At 34.4% G+C, this 13,482-nt stretch overlaps 1 protein-coding gene across 5 annotated transcripts in view; it reads left to right on the top strand.

The window, feature by feature from the left end:
• Positions 1 to 13,482, top strand: part of Immp1l (inner mitochondrial membrane peptidase subunit 1) — a 97,953-nt gene that overhangs the window by 16,233 nt on the left and 68,238 nt on the right. Inside the window, exon 1 of one of the 5 annotated variants that reach the window (XM_045156212.1) lies at positions 4,849 to 4,969. The exons of 1 other annotated variant lie outside the window; for it this stretch is intronic. The gene's annotated coding sequence lies outside the window, so the exon portion shown is untranslated. Of the gene's footprint in view, positions 1 to 4,848; positions 4,970 to 12,929; positions 12,948 to 13,482 lie in introns of those variants that run through there. 3 more of the 5 variants (XM_045156211.1, XM_045156210.1, XM_045156209.1) reach the window with 3 other exon arrangements.

The raw sequence follows: 13,482 nt of genomic DNA on the forward strand, positions 1-13,482 counted from the left end.
GTTGAAGGGTTTGCCCTACTTTTTCCTCTAGCAGTTTCAAAGTTTCCGGTCTGATGTTAAGGTCTTTAATCCATTTGGACTTAATTCTTGTGCATGGCGAGAGAGAAGAATCTATTTTCATCCTTCTGCAGATATATATCCAGTTTTCAAAACACCATTTGCTGAAGAGGCTGTCTCTTCTCCACTGAGTATTTTTGGCATTTTTATCGAATATCAGGTGGCTATAGCTACTTGGGCTTCCATCTGGGTCCTCTATTCTGTTCCACTGGTCTACATGTCTGTTTTTGTGCCAGTACCATGCTGTTTTTGTTACTATGGCTCTGTAGTATAGGTTAAAATCAGGTATGGTGATACCACCAGCCTCTTTTTTGTTGCTCAGTATTATTTTAGATATACGAGGTTTTTTGTGTTTCCAAATGAATTTTTGGATTCTTTTTTCTATTTCCATGAAGAAAGCCTTTGGAATTTTGATAGGGATTGCATTAAATGTGTAGATTGCTTTAGGTAAGATTGCCATTTTCACGATATTGATTCTTCCAATCCAGGAACAAGGGATGTTTCTCCACTTTCTAGTGTCTTCTGCAATTTCTCGCTTGAGTGTTTTAAAGTTCTCATTGTAGAGATTCTTGACTTCCTTGGTTAGGTTTATTCCAAGGTATTTTATTTTTGTTTGATGCAATTGTGAATGGGAGTGATTCTCTGATTTCATCCTCTGTGTGTTTGTTGTTAGCATATATGAAGGCTACTGATTTCTGTGTATTTATTTTGTATCCTGCTACATTGCTGTAGGTTTTGATCAGCTCTAACAGCTTGCTAGTAGATTCTTTAGGGTCCTTTATATATAGAATCATGTCATCTGCAAATAATGATAACTTGATTTCTTCCTTTCCAATTTGTATCCCTTTTATGTGTGTCTCTTGCCTTATTGCTATGGCTAAGACTTCCAAAACTATATTAAATAAAAGTGGGACAGTGGACACCCTTGTCTTGTTCCTGATTTTAGTGGAAAAGCTTCCAGTTTTTCCCCTTTTAGTAATATGTTGGCTGTAGGCTTGTCATAAATAGCCTTTATTATATTGAGATATGTCCAATTTCTTAATATAGGCACTAAAGGCTATAAATTTTCCATTTAGGACTGCCTTCATTGTGTCCCAAAAGTTTTGGAATGTTGTGTTCTCATATCATATGATTCTATGAATTTTTTGATTTCCTTCTTGATTTCTTCATTGACCCATTCATCATTTAGTTGTGTATTGTTTAGTTTCCATGATTTTGCATATACCATATACTCTGTAGCTTACTTGCTATTGATTTGTAGTTTGATTCCATGTGCTCAGATAGATTGCAAAGAATTACTTAAATTTTCCAATATTTGGTAAGATTTTCTTTGTGTCCTAATATATGGTCTATTTTACAGAATGATCTATGTGCTGCTGAAAAGAATGTGTATTCTATGGCATTTGGGTGAAATGTACTGTAGATATCTGTTAGGTCCAATTGTTCTATGACCTCATTTAATCAAGATGCACCTGTTTATTTTTTCCAGGATGACCTGTCAATTGATGAGAGTGGGTTGTTGAAGTCACCCACTACCGCTGTGTTTGGTGTTATCTGTGACCTTAGTTCTAATAGTGTTTGAAATTGGGAGCCCCTATGTTAGGTGCTTATATGTTTAGGGTTGTAATGTCCTCCTGTTGGAATGTACCTTTAATCTGTATAAAGTGACCTTCCTTGTTTTTCCTCACTAATGTAGGTTTGAATTCTACCCTGTCAGATATTAGGATAGTAACACTGCTTGTTTTCTAGGCCCATTTTCTTGAAATACTGTTTTCCAACCTTTCACCATTAGATAGTGTCCATCTTTTGTGGAAAGTTGAATTTCTTTTAGGCAACAAAGAAATTAAAAGATCTTGCTTTGTAACCCAGTCTGCAAACCTGTGTTTTGGTTGGGGAATTCAGGTCGTTAATATTAATAGTTATTATTGAAAGGTGTGTATTTATTTTTGCCATATTTTCTCATTTTGTAGTTCTTATGGTTTTATTCTCTTGTATTAACTAGTATTTGAGTATGGTTTGTTTTTTCCAGGTTCCTTATGTGTGTGCTTTTCTGTCTCTTCAGCATGGAGGATCCTTTTAAGTGTTTTCTATAGAGATGGTTTTTCCATCATAAATTCCTTTAGCCTGCTTTTGTTGTGGAATGTCCTTATTTCTCTGTCTGTTTCAATGAGAAGCTTTGCAGGATAAAGTTATCTTGGTTGACAGTTGTGATCTTTTAGAACTTGGAATACATCATTCTGGCTTTTATAGTTTGTGTTGAATAATCTATTGTTATTCTGATTGGTTTGCCTTTGCATGTGACTTGATTTTTCTCTCTTAACTGCTTTCAATATAGTTTCTTTAGTTTGTGTGTTTTGTAGTTTAATTAAAACATGACTGTGAGAGGTTCTTTCCTGATTTTGTCTGTTTGGCATTCCATAGATTTTCTGTGTCTGTATTGGCATCACTTTCCCTTCTTGGGGAAGTGTTCTTCTATGATTTTGTTGAAAATACCTGTTATGCCTTTAGAGTGAAATTCTTTTCCTTCTATGATGCCCTGAATTTGTATGCTTTATCTTTTCATAGTGTCTCAAATGCTTTGAAATTCTCATTCATGCCTTCCTATTAGTTTGTCTTTCACCTTGTTGGACTATATTAGATCTTCCACTGGTCTGCTAGTTTAGATATTTTGTCTTCTCCTTGACCCATTCTACTGGTTAGACTTTCTATATATTTTTCTATTTCACTTACTCTGTTTTACAGTTCTACTATTTCTGATTGCTATTTTTTCATTATTTCTATTTCCTTACTCATGTATGACCTCCTTATTTCATTAAGTTGGTTTCCTATGTTTTCTTTCAGGAATTTGTTTTCTTCTTTGATTCCTTTGAACATAGATGTAATCATTTGTTTTAAATCTTTGTTGGCATTTCATTTAAGGCAGTCTCATTGGAGGTCATTTCTGATGGATTTATAGTTTTTGGTGGGATTGTATTGTCTTGATTTTTGTGCTTATTGTATTACACTGTAGATATTTTTGCATCTTGAGTTAATTTGATGCTTGGATTTTCTAATTATCTGCAGTGTTCTTAGCTATGTAAATCTGACTATATATATCTTCAGTGTGGGAGTTTAAGGTGTCAGGTATATCTCTTATACTCCAAGAGTAACAGCAGAAGTGACCCTAGGTGTTAAGTTTGTCTGCTATTAGTGTATTGTAGTAGTCTGAGTAAAGCAAGTTACTGGAAAATTCTAAAATTCACCTAAGCAGTAGAGACATTCAAACAAAACCATCACAGAGTATTTATAGAAGTCTGGGGATTAAGCTAAATAGATAATCTAGTAAAGCCAAAGTCCCTAAGGGTATATGTTTCCCCACACCCTTAATCCTGTCAACTAGGAGGTTGAGATTTCTAGTCTGAAATGAGTTCAAAGCCAGCCTGCAGCCTGTCAGTCCCTGTTCCCAGTAGTGAGAGAAGAAAACGACAGAGACCCTAAAATCAGGAAATGTCAAAAGCAACAGTAGTCAACATCAAAATACAACTTATTTGAGCAGTGTAAAGCCAACCAAGAATACATCATTAAAATGTAATACATAACCTTTCCTGGAAACACAGAAATGGAAAGGGAGATTAGCACTTCCAGTGCAGGTCTATGTATCTGGCTTTGTGTAAGTAGGCCCTGTTACTTTTGGAATGGCTTCCTATCTCACCAATGCTGAGTGTCCACCTTGATCTCTCTTCAGTGCTGGGTGGCCAGTGGTGAATGAGTTACCTGGATGTTCACAGCCCTGACTGTTGGGAGATGGGAGATTTTGCAGGTTGCCTGGAGTTGTACCGGAGCTGCTTGGCTGGTCCTGATATCAGCTACTTAGATGGTCCCTGCTTGTCTTTCCTTTCAGGTTTCTTGACTTTGCGAGGAGGCTGATGTGAGTGGAAAATCCCCTCGCTTTGTTTCTGCTCCTGCTGCTCTGTGCTGCTGGCCAGGGGGTCTCACAGATTGGGGCAGCTGCTGCCTCGGCGGGGTTCTGCCCTGTTTCCTCCTTTCTGGCTTTTCTGCTGTGGTTGATAATAAGTTGTGCACTGTCACCTTTCAGTGCAATAGTGTGTTTTGCTGTGTTTCTGTTTATTTCCCTCCATACGCTGCTTTGATATTGCTAGTATGCCACCATCTTACCCCACAAAAATTGTCTTAATAGTTCAACTAAAAATAGAGATAAAACATCTTGTGTCTTAGTCATGAGAGCCAATGTAGAGTTCGTATATTTGAATAATGTCAGATTTTGACATGCATGTCAGTATTTCCCTGTGTCTTATTATAATTGGCCCTGACATGGCATTTTTCTATGACATCATGTACACTTTTCATATTCATTAAATGATTAATCAGTTTTTCATAGCGGCATTATAAACTACTTTTCTACTACCTTTTCATTCTTAAAATTAACCTCAGAAATGCATGCTAAGTGATGTGAATGTGGTAAAAGTTAATGATCGTATCTGCTCTATTGCTTACTAGACATAAAGATCTAGAACTGAATATATATGGTTGCATTGTTAGTTTCCTGAAATCTTATCCATAAATATATCCTGTTGTGTTGGTACTTTCTTCTCAATTTCTCTGGTATATAAAGGACTTTAATATCCTAATTTTAAAAGTTCTATGTCATTGTATATCCAGATTCAAAATCCTAATGATATACCAAGAGAAAGATGCCTCTTAACAGTGTACTGAAATATTTGGTGACATATGTGAATTCAGTTAAACATTGGTCAAGGAAGCTTTCACCTAATACTTGATTTCCTGCTTTAGATATCTTGAAAGCATGGATCGTGCACATATGCTTTGAGACCTGCTTTAGATTTTTTTTTTCCTGGAAATCACAACCCTGAACCTATCTTAAGAATTGAATGTATTATAGAACAAACCTATGGTAAGTGGGCACTTTTTCTATTTTTTGTTTTGTCAGTTTTATGTTCATGCTAACTCATATAGCTGTTATAATACTGCTCTCTGCTGGATACAATGTGATTTTTCTAAATTTGGTACTTAATTGGTGAGCAGAGAACTGATTAGTTGGACCCATTGATGAGGGAAATCCTTGGCTGCATTCACAAAAAGCCAATAGCATGCAATCATAGCCGCCATATTATCAAAATAGTGCTGTACTGTTGTCAGCATGCTGACAACCTGGAGCCTGGTATGACTGCTGTTAGTCTTGTTTCCACATTTGTTGGCTGCTTCTGTTCAGTGGCATCTATGTTATAGCGCACATACATATACGCATACTTGTATAATCCCGCTAGCAGGTATCCAAGTACACTTAGGGAACTACATTCACTAAGTGTGACGGTGGGTTAGACTTCAAATGTGTCTGTGACTGACCTTTCATGCATTCTAAAATTATTGATTTGCATAAGTGCTCTAAAGATTGATTTTAAAAGTGTGAGCTGAAACTGGGCTTCTTCTTCAAAATAAAATGTTCTTATTTTTTTTAATGCATTCTATAGCTGACTGAATTCTGGAATATTTTTGTTTTGTTTTATGTTTTATTAATTTATTTATTGATTGATTTTTCGAGGTAGAGTCTCACTCTAGCCCAGGCTGACCTGGAATTCACTCTGTAATCTCAGGGTGGCCTTGAACTCACAGCGATCCTCCTACCTCTGCCTCCCGAATGCTGGGATTAAAGGTGTGTGCCACCACACCTGGCTATGTTTTATTTTTTGAGGTAGGGCCTTACTCTAGCTCAGACTGACCTGGTTCACTATATAGTCCCAGAATGGCCTTAAAGTCACTATAATCCTACCTTGGCCTCCCAAGTGCTGGAATTAAAGGTGAGCCCCCATGCTAGCATATATTCTGGAATATATAAATTAACTATATATAATTTTTCAAGTTAGGGTCTCACCCTAGCTCATGCTGACCTGGAATTTATTTGTGTTTAGGTTGCCTCCAACTCAAAGTGGTCTTCTTACCATTGCCTCCTGAGTGTATACATTTTTTTTGAAAGGAAGGAAAAGTTACAGAAACAACATTGGGTATAGAAGCAAAAATCAATCAGAATAATTGACCTTATATTCTTAAAAAGCCTAGTGTTTATCACCATTGTAAAAGCGTATGAAATTTATTTTGATTGGAGAGAACTATGGCCAGTAACATTTTTGTTATGAAAATATTGCACTTGAAATTATAAATATAGACCAAGAAAAAAATATTGTTATTAAAATAACAACCTTTTCTTCCCTCTCAAAGAGAATATATTATGACAAAATACATCATATAAAACTTTATATTGTAAGAAGTAACATTATAAAGAAGTATATGTAACCCACACCTCCATGTAACCAAGGACCATGACCATCAATTCAGAAACCCTTGATATAGTTTACTTCTGTCCTCCACACACCCTTCTCTTTGCCCTGGGATCTGGCCATTGTCCAGGCTAACTTACAGCTAAATATCACCATGTCTTGCTTGGTCTTCTATTTAGGTAGAGTTAACACATAACTATTTATGTTATTTCTGTATAATTTGAAACTTTCATATGATTTCCTGAGCAATGTACTTACATTTTGCTTTTTTAAAACTCTTTATTGATTTACATCTATATATTTTTTCTTTTCTTTTCTTTTCTTTTTTTTTTTTTTTTTTTGAGGTAGGGTCTCACTCTCGCCCAGGCTGATCTGGAATACACTATGTAGTTTCAGGGTGGCCTTGAACTCACGGTGATCCTCCTACCTCTGCCTCCCGAGTGCTGGGATTAAAGGCGTGCACCACTACGCCTGGCTTTTATTTCTTTCTTTTATTCAATATTTCATTGACGAGTCATCCAAATTATATGTCATTTTATTCCATTCATTTTCATTTTTATATAATATTCCCTTTGAATGAAGATTCTAAAATTTATTCAGTTACTCTACAGTGTATGGATATTTAAGTTTGCCTAATCTTTGATTATTATTATAAAAGATGTTGTAATGAACATTTTTTATTTAAAAATCTTTATTGCATGTCACTCTTAAATAGAAAACTGTTTTATTTGGGTGCCATGGCACAAGCCAGTAGAAACAGGAAGCTCACCATAATTTTAAGAACAATCTGTTCTGTTTAGCAAGTTCTAGGCCAACCATGGCCTAGAATTAGATTTTGAGATGGGCCTAATAACTCTTGTTTTACTGCCATGTCATTCTTTCTACAACCCTTCCACTCTACTCAAAATGAAACTAGGGAGGGCTAAAGAGATAGAACCATTTACCACGGACATTTAAGCAAGTCCTTGTGCTGCAGGTTTGGAATTCCAGCTATTCCTGAGACTGAGGCAAGACAATCACAACTTCAAAGCCAGCCTGGGCAACTTAATGAGTCCCTGTCTACAAAATAAATAGTAATGGGGCTGGGAATATAGCTAATTTGGTTGAGTGCTTACCTAGTATGCAAGCACAGGGTTTGACACATCATAAGCTGGGGATGGTAAATGTAGTGGCACATGCCTGTAATTCCAGCAGTTAAGAGTAGAGGCAGAAGGATCAGAAACTCAAGGTTAACTTTGGCTACACATCTAATTTGATATCAGCCTGGGCTACATGAGCTGCAAAGAAGAAAAGTCTCATGAATCTTAATTAAATAAATAAATAGTAAAAGGAGAGCTTTGGATATAGCTATAGCCCAGTAGTCAAGTGCTTTCCTTAGCATGCATGAGGTCAGCTCTAGGTTCCAGTACTGCAAACAAAATGGAAACTTTTAATGGCAGGTAGTTGCTTACAGTTAGAGATCTAACCAACCTATCTACTTGGTAGTCACAAATTTTTATGAGTTTTAAATCATTTAATTAAAAATTTGCCAGAATAGTTTTGGAAGTTATCAGATATTATCTTGGCTATTAATCAAAGGCTGGTTTAGGAGAGGCTGATAAAAGGATAGACTACTGTATGTTTAAAGCCATAGACTGTTAATATATCTTTTTTTTTTTTTAAATTTAATTTATTAGTTTTCTTTTCAGTAAATACAGGCAGTTTGGTTAATATATCTTAACCTCAGTTCATCTCTTATTTTTTATTTCCTTATTAATTAGCATAATAAGTGGTGTATCCATTATCTGTTTTTTTAATTTTTTATACTTTATTTATTTATTTATTTGATAGAGAGAAAGAGAGAAGTAGAGAATGGGTGGTGCACCAGGGCCTCCAGCCACTGCAAGCAAACTCCAGATGCATGTGCCCCCTTGTGCATCTGGCTTACGTGGGTCCTGGGGAAATTGAACCTGGGTCCTTTGGCTTTGCAGGCAAGCACCTTAACCACTAAGCCATCTCTTCAGCCTCCAGGGCCATTTAATCTTAATCATTGCTATTTTCGATAGGCACTGGCATCTAATTTAAGTCTCATCTTGTCAAGCAATTAGAAAATAAAGACAAATGTTTTTTCAACTGGACTTCCTATTTAAAGGGGTCCTTATGTAAATCCAAGTTTGGTATGATTATAACTTTTATACGAAAATATGTAAATGACAAGTTTTCTTCCCCAAAAGATATGCCAATGTATATGCACTCTATGCTGTATCCCAGTTATTCAGAAATTAGTGGAAAGACCATCTCAATACTCTGAAACAAAATGGCTAGATAGTTGCTGACTCCAAAGTAAAATTTAAAAAGCCACCAGACATTCTATGCACCTTGGTCAATAAGTGGAACAAAATTATACCTAAGATACAATATTAAGCATACACTTGGGTTTAAATAGAAAGAATGTACTCAGAACAAAAGAAAAGAACAGAAAAATAAAATCAAACAAAAATACATTAAAAGTAGCATCCAGGATAGCAGTTTATTCTTCTAGGAAATTTACAAGGAGACAGGTTATGCAGGGCTGGAGATATGGCTTAGCGGTTAAGGTGCCTGCCTGCGAAGACTAAGGAAAGAGGTGATGCAGTGTAATGGTGCTGGAAAAAATCATTTTAATTCTGTAAAATGAATGGTGTTCAATAAGGATGATATTGACCAATTTAATATCCTAAACTTTATTTGGTTTAAGAAAACAGATTATTTTTAGGGAAATATTCAGATAGATAAGCTTGGCACCTAAAAAGGTAAGATGTAATTACCCACAAAAAAAAAAATAGATAAAGTCCAGGCACAGTGACACATGCCTAAAATCACAGCATTTAGGAGGCTGAGGCAAGCCTAAGGACACAGGTTTGATTCCCCAATAGCCATGTGCATGCATCTGGAGTTCATTTACAGTGGCTAAGGGCCCTGCCATTCCCATTTTTCTCTATCTACCTCTTACACTCTATCATAAATAAATAAATAAACAAACAAATATTTTTTGAAAAACAGATTAAGGTGGGTGGAGAGATGGCTTAGTGGTTAGGCATAAACTAGATGGACAAGGGGCACATTTGTCTGGACTTTGTTTGCAGTGGCTACAGGCACTGGTGTGCCTGTCCTCTCTCTGTCTCTCTTTGTATCTGTCTTGCTCTCTGCTTGTAAATTAAAAAAAAAATTAAATGACCTTTATAATTTCAGTATTTAAAGGCATATATAGAAATAAAATAGTTTTGATATCATGAAGATATTTATAAATTTTAGGAAAAAAATTTAAAATAAAATGTATGTGAATACTTAAACTGTTGAATATGAAGTTTAAAATTCTAGAGTAGGTTGCATATTTGCAGTTAGATCACAAAAGATGTTGAGAAGACAAATAGTTTCTGACCTAGCACATGGACATTGATTTACTGTGTTGATAAGATCTTGTTTTGTTTTGTTGAAGTAGGGTCTCACTGGCCTGACATTCACTATGTAGTTTCTGGCTGGTTTTGAACTCACTGAGATCCTCCTACCTCTGCTTCTGAGTTCTGGAATTAAAGAAAGGTGTGTGCCACTATGCCCAGTAATAAGATTTTTTTTTTTTTAATTTGAAAATTCATTTGCTTTGAGATTTACTAAGTCAGCAGATTTTATAGATGTGTTTCAGAAAAAATGGACAAAGAACTGTGTGTTATTTAATATAGTGAATTAATTATTAATTTTTGAGAATCTGCCATATAATTATTTTAGTGTATCAAAGAAAGAAATATCTTTTTTAGGCTGGATCTGAAGTTCATATGTAGATGCTGTGCAAAATAACATGAGTTACACAAAAGACATATCAGCAATTTCAAGAAAAAGGACAATAAATATACGTTTTGCCACAGTATGGGTTCTGAGAGTTATTACAAATGCACTTGCATACTTACAAAATCACTTATTTCCTTTAAACTTTCTTTGTAATAGTAAAAGATTGAAAATGCCTGTAATATTTACAGGTAGAGCGCTTAATAAATGAACTGTGACATTCCGTGCAATGGAATATTTTAGATCTATTTAATACAATTATCATGGATATTCTTCAGATTGAGATATGAAAAGATTTTCCATATATATTGTAATTTGGAAATAGTGGCATTTGAAACAGAGTTTATAACAAGGTACTGTTGGGAAAAGTATTTGCTTACATTTGTATAGGAAAATCTGGAATAGTATACAAAATTTAAATCCTGTGTGAGGATGGGAAGAATATGATAGATAGCACTTCTTATCTTTTGATAAGTTTATCCCTTTAAAGTGGTTTTGTGTTAAAAATAATTTTGTGTTGTTCATAAATGAAATAGAAATGAAAGATGATAAGCTTTTAATTTACTATGAAATTAACTATTATACCATGCAGACAACAAATATTTGTTGTACAAGTGAAATATGAACTCTGTAATTTTGGTTGATGTTCATAACTTACTAATGCATCTTCTCCCTCCTCCTCCCTCTCCCCCCCTTCTCCCTTTCTCCTCTTTCCTCCCTCCCTTTCTCTCTCTCTCTCTCTCTCTCTCTACACACACACACACACACATATATACACATATATATGTACCATGTACTGATTCCAGTATAGAAGGGAAAATAGGTATGTGGATGATGTGAGATGTATAGTTTGATTCATTATTCTATAGTCATTAAGTTTAATTTAATTTATTTGGTTTTTATGTTAAGGAGTAAATTGTATTTTCTTTAACTTCATTGAAAAAGTGAAATGAAAGTTTTCAAGGAATTGTTCATGATTGACAATCAAAAGCTTCTGAGTTTAAGAGGGACAATACCAAATATTCTTTGCACTCCCTTATCTTCTAAGCTACTTTAATTTCTTGCATCAAAGCTAATTCTCAGTTCCAAGATTATTTCTAAAGCTGTTGTAATAATAGCAGCAGTTACTCCTGATACCAGGGCAATGACTCCCTGAGAATGTTCGGGATCCAGGAAAGACCGCAGTATGAATGATTCTTGTGCCTTCATTTATGACAGTCTAGAATTTATCCCAACTGTGTAGTTGCAATTTTGATTATTCAAATAGCTATTATAAAAAGCTTCAATTTTCTCATTAAGATTTTATACATATCAGTTCCTCAGTTTCTTATGACATGGATTTTGAATAGTTGTTAATTTTTGTTTATTTGAGTGTAATTTTGCCTTTTATAAAGATATATATATATATATATATATATATATATATATATAAAACTATGCATATTATTAACAAATAGCTTAGTGAATTTTTTACAAACCAAATACACCCCTGTGTCCAGCAACTAGATACAGGAAAAATCATTATCAGTACTATACAAGACACCTCCATGAAGTCATTTTCCCATCCCTCTAACAAGGATCACTACTGCTTTGACTTTTAATAGCAAAGATTACTTTTGTGTGTTTTTGTTATACATACATGCATACATACATACCCACATGCACACACACACCTATCTATATACCTATATAGATACACGTCTGTATATCTATATATAGATAGGCATGTGGATATGTGTGTGTGTCTACTTTCCTTTGTTCATTCCTGGGTCTTAGATTTATCTAGTTACAGTGTGCTTATTTATTTATTTATTGCTATATTCTAGAATATGAACATATCACAACTGCTTATCCATTCTATTAGTTGATATTTGGGTAGCTGCCATGTATTGCCACCATGAACATTTCAACACTTACTGTATACATACATTTATATGTATTTTTGTGGTGATACATGCAAGAGTAAAATTACTCAGATACATGCATGTCCAGCTTTATAAAGCTCTCCAGTTTTCTAAAATGGTGTTTTGTTTCATAGTGGTACATGAGAGCTTCAAGTATCCCACCATCACTGGGGCTAGAGTTTCCCTGTGTTCTTCATCCTTCAAATTCTAATGGGTAAAAAACAGTAAATCATCATGGCTGGTCGTTGAGTACCTTTCATATGTACATAAACACACTGACTAGTTCTTTTCCTTTGTGAAATGCATGTTCATCTCTTTTTCCCACGCATGCTTAGATGTCTTTTTCTTTGAGTGTTATTTATATATTCAGAATGTGAATGTTTAATTAAATGTGGGTATTGTGATGATTTCTTGCTCAGATTTGCCTTTTCATTTCTTGGTAGAGCTTTTGATGAATAGAAGTTTATAACGTTAATGCAATCTATCATTTATGAATAGTGTTTTTTCTTGCTTAAAAAATATTTGAGTGGTGACACTCACCTTTAATCCCAGCACTTGGGAGGCAGAGATAGCAGGATTGCCATGAGTTACATTTCATGGGCCAAGTTATATAAGATGTCTGTGTTTTAGTTTTTTATTTACCGTTTTAGAATATATTGCCACTTTAGGAAATTTTGCTGAGCTTTTTAGAATTAAGACTCTAACCTGGAAATCAAGAAAAAGGAGGTTGACTTAATTTAATGAGTGTATTAATGTACTTTCTATAAAATAACTCCACAAGCAAAAGCTGTACTTATTATAATGTCTGCCTCATGTGCCTATTTAACTCACTGCTTGGTCTTACTTGTCTTTAAGGAAAATCTGTCAAGTTATTCAGAGAGGAATTTCTTGGGTAAGAACATAAGTATTGTGATTGTCAATAAACTAAGCACAAACATTCACAAATGTTTATTTATGAAATACATAATTTCAGAAATATTCACAGATAATCCTAGTTACTTCATCTGAGTATAACTCAGTCCAATAAAGCTTAACATAGTAAATATCCATTTTTCAGTTGAGGAGAAAATTACGTTTTAACTTTTTGTCACCAAGGCAATATATTATACTGGCTATTATATTGAAAATTATTTCCTCAGTGTCTTGTAAATTATTTTAAGTACATTTTCCTATGATTATTCACTTGTGGCTGACTTTTAGACATTTAGAAGGCCTTCAGTTATATCTTCAAACTGTCACAGTTTTGATTATGTACTATTATTAGCAATATAGAAATGTGTTGTTAAATACCTAATGATGTAGTTTATATCTTGTCAATAAGTTATATTTATTAACTTCATGATTATTGCATCATTCAACATTATATTTATATTTCATAATAAGGGTAGTTGCCTATTTTTAAATGAATTAAAAAATATACTCTAATC

This window comes from Jaculus jaculus, chromosome 8, assembly GCF_020740685.1.
Source record: "Jaculus jaculus isolate mJacJac1 chromosome 8, mJacJac1.mat.Y.cur, whole genome shotgun sequence".
Taxonomy (NCBI): Eukaryota; Metazoa; Chordata; class Mammalia; order Rodentia; family Dipodidae; genus Jaculus; species Jaculus jaculus.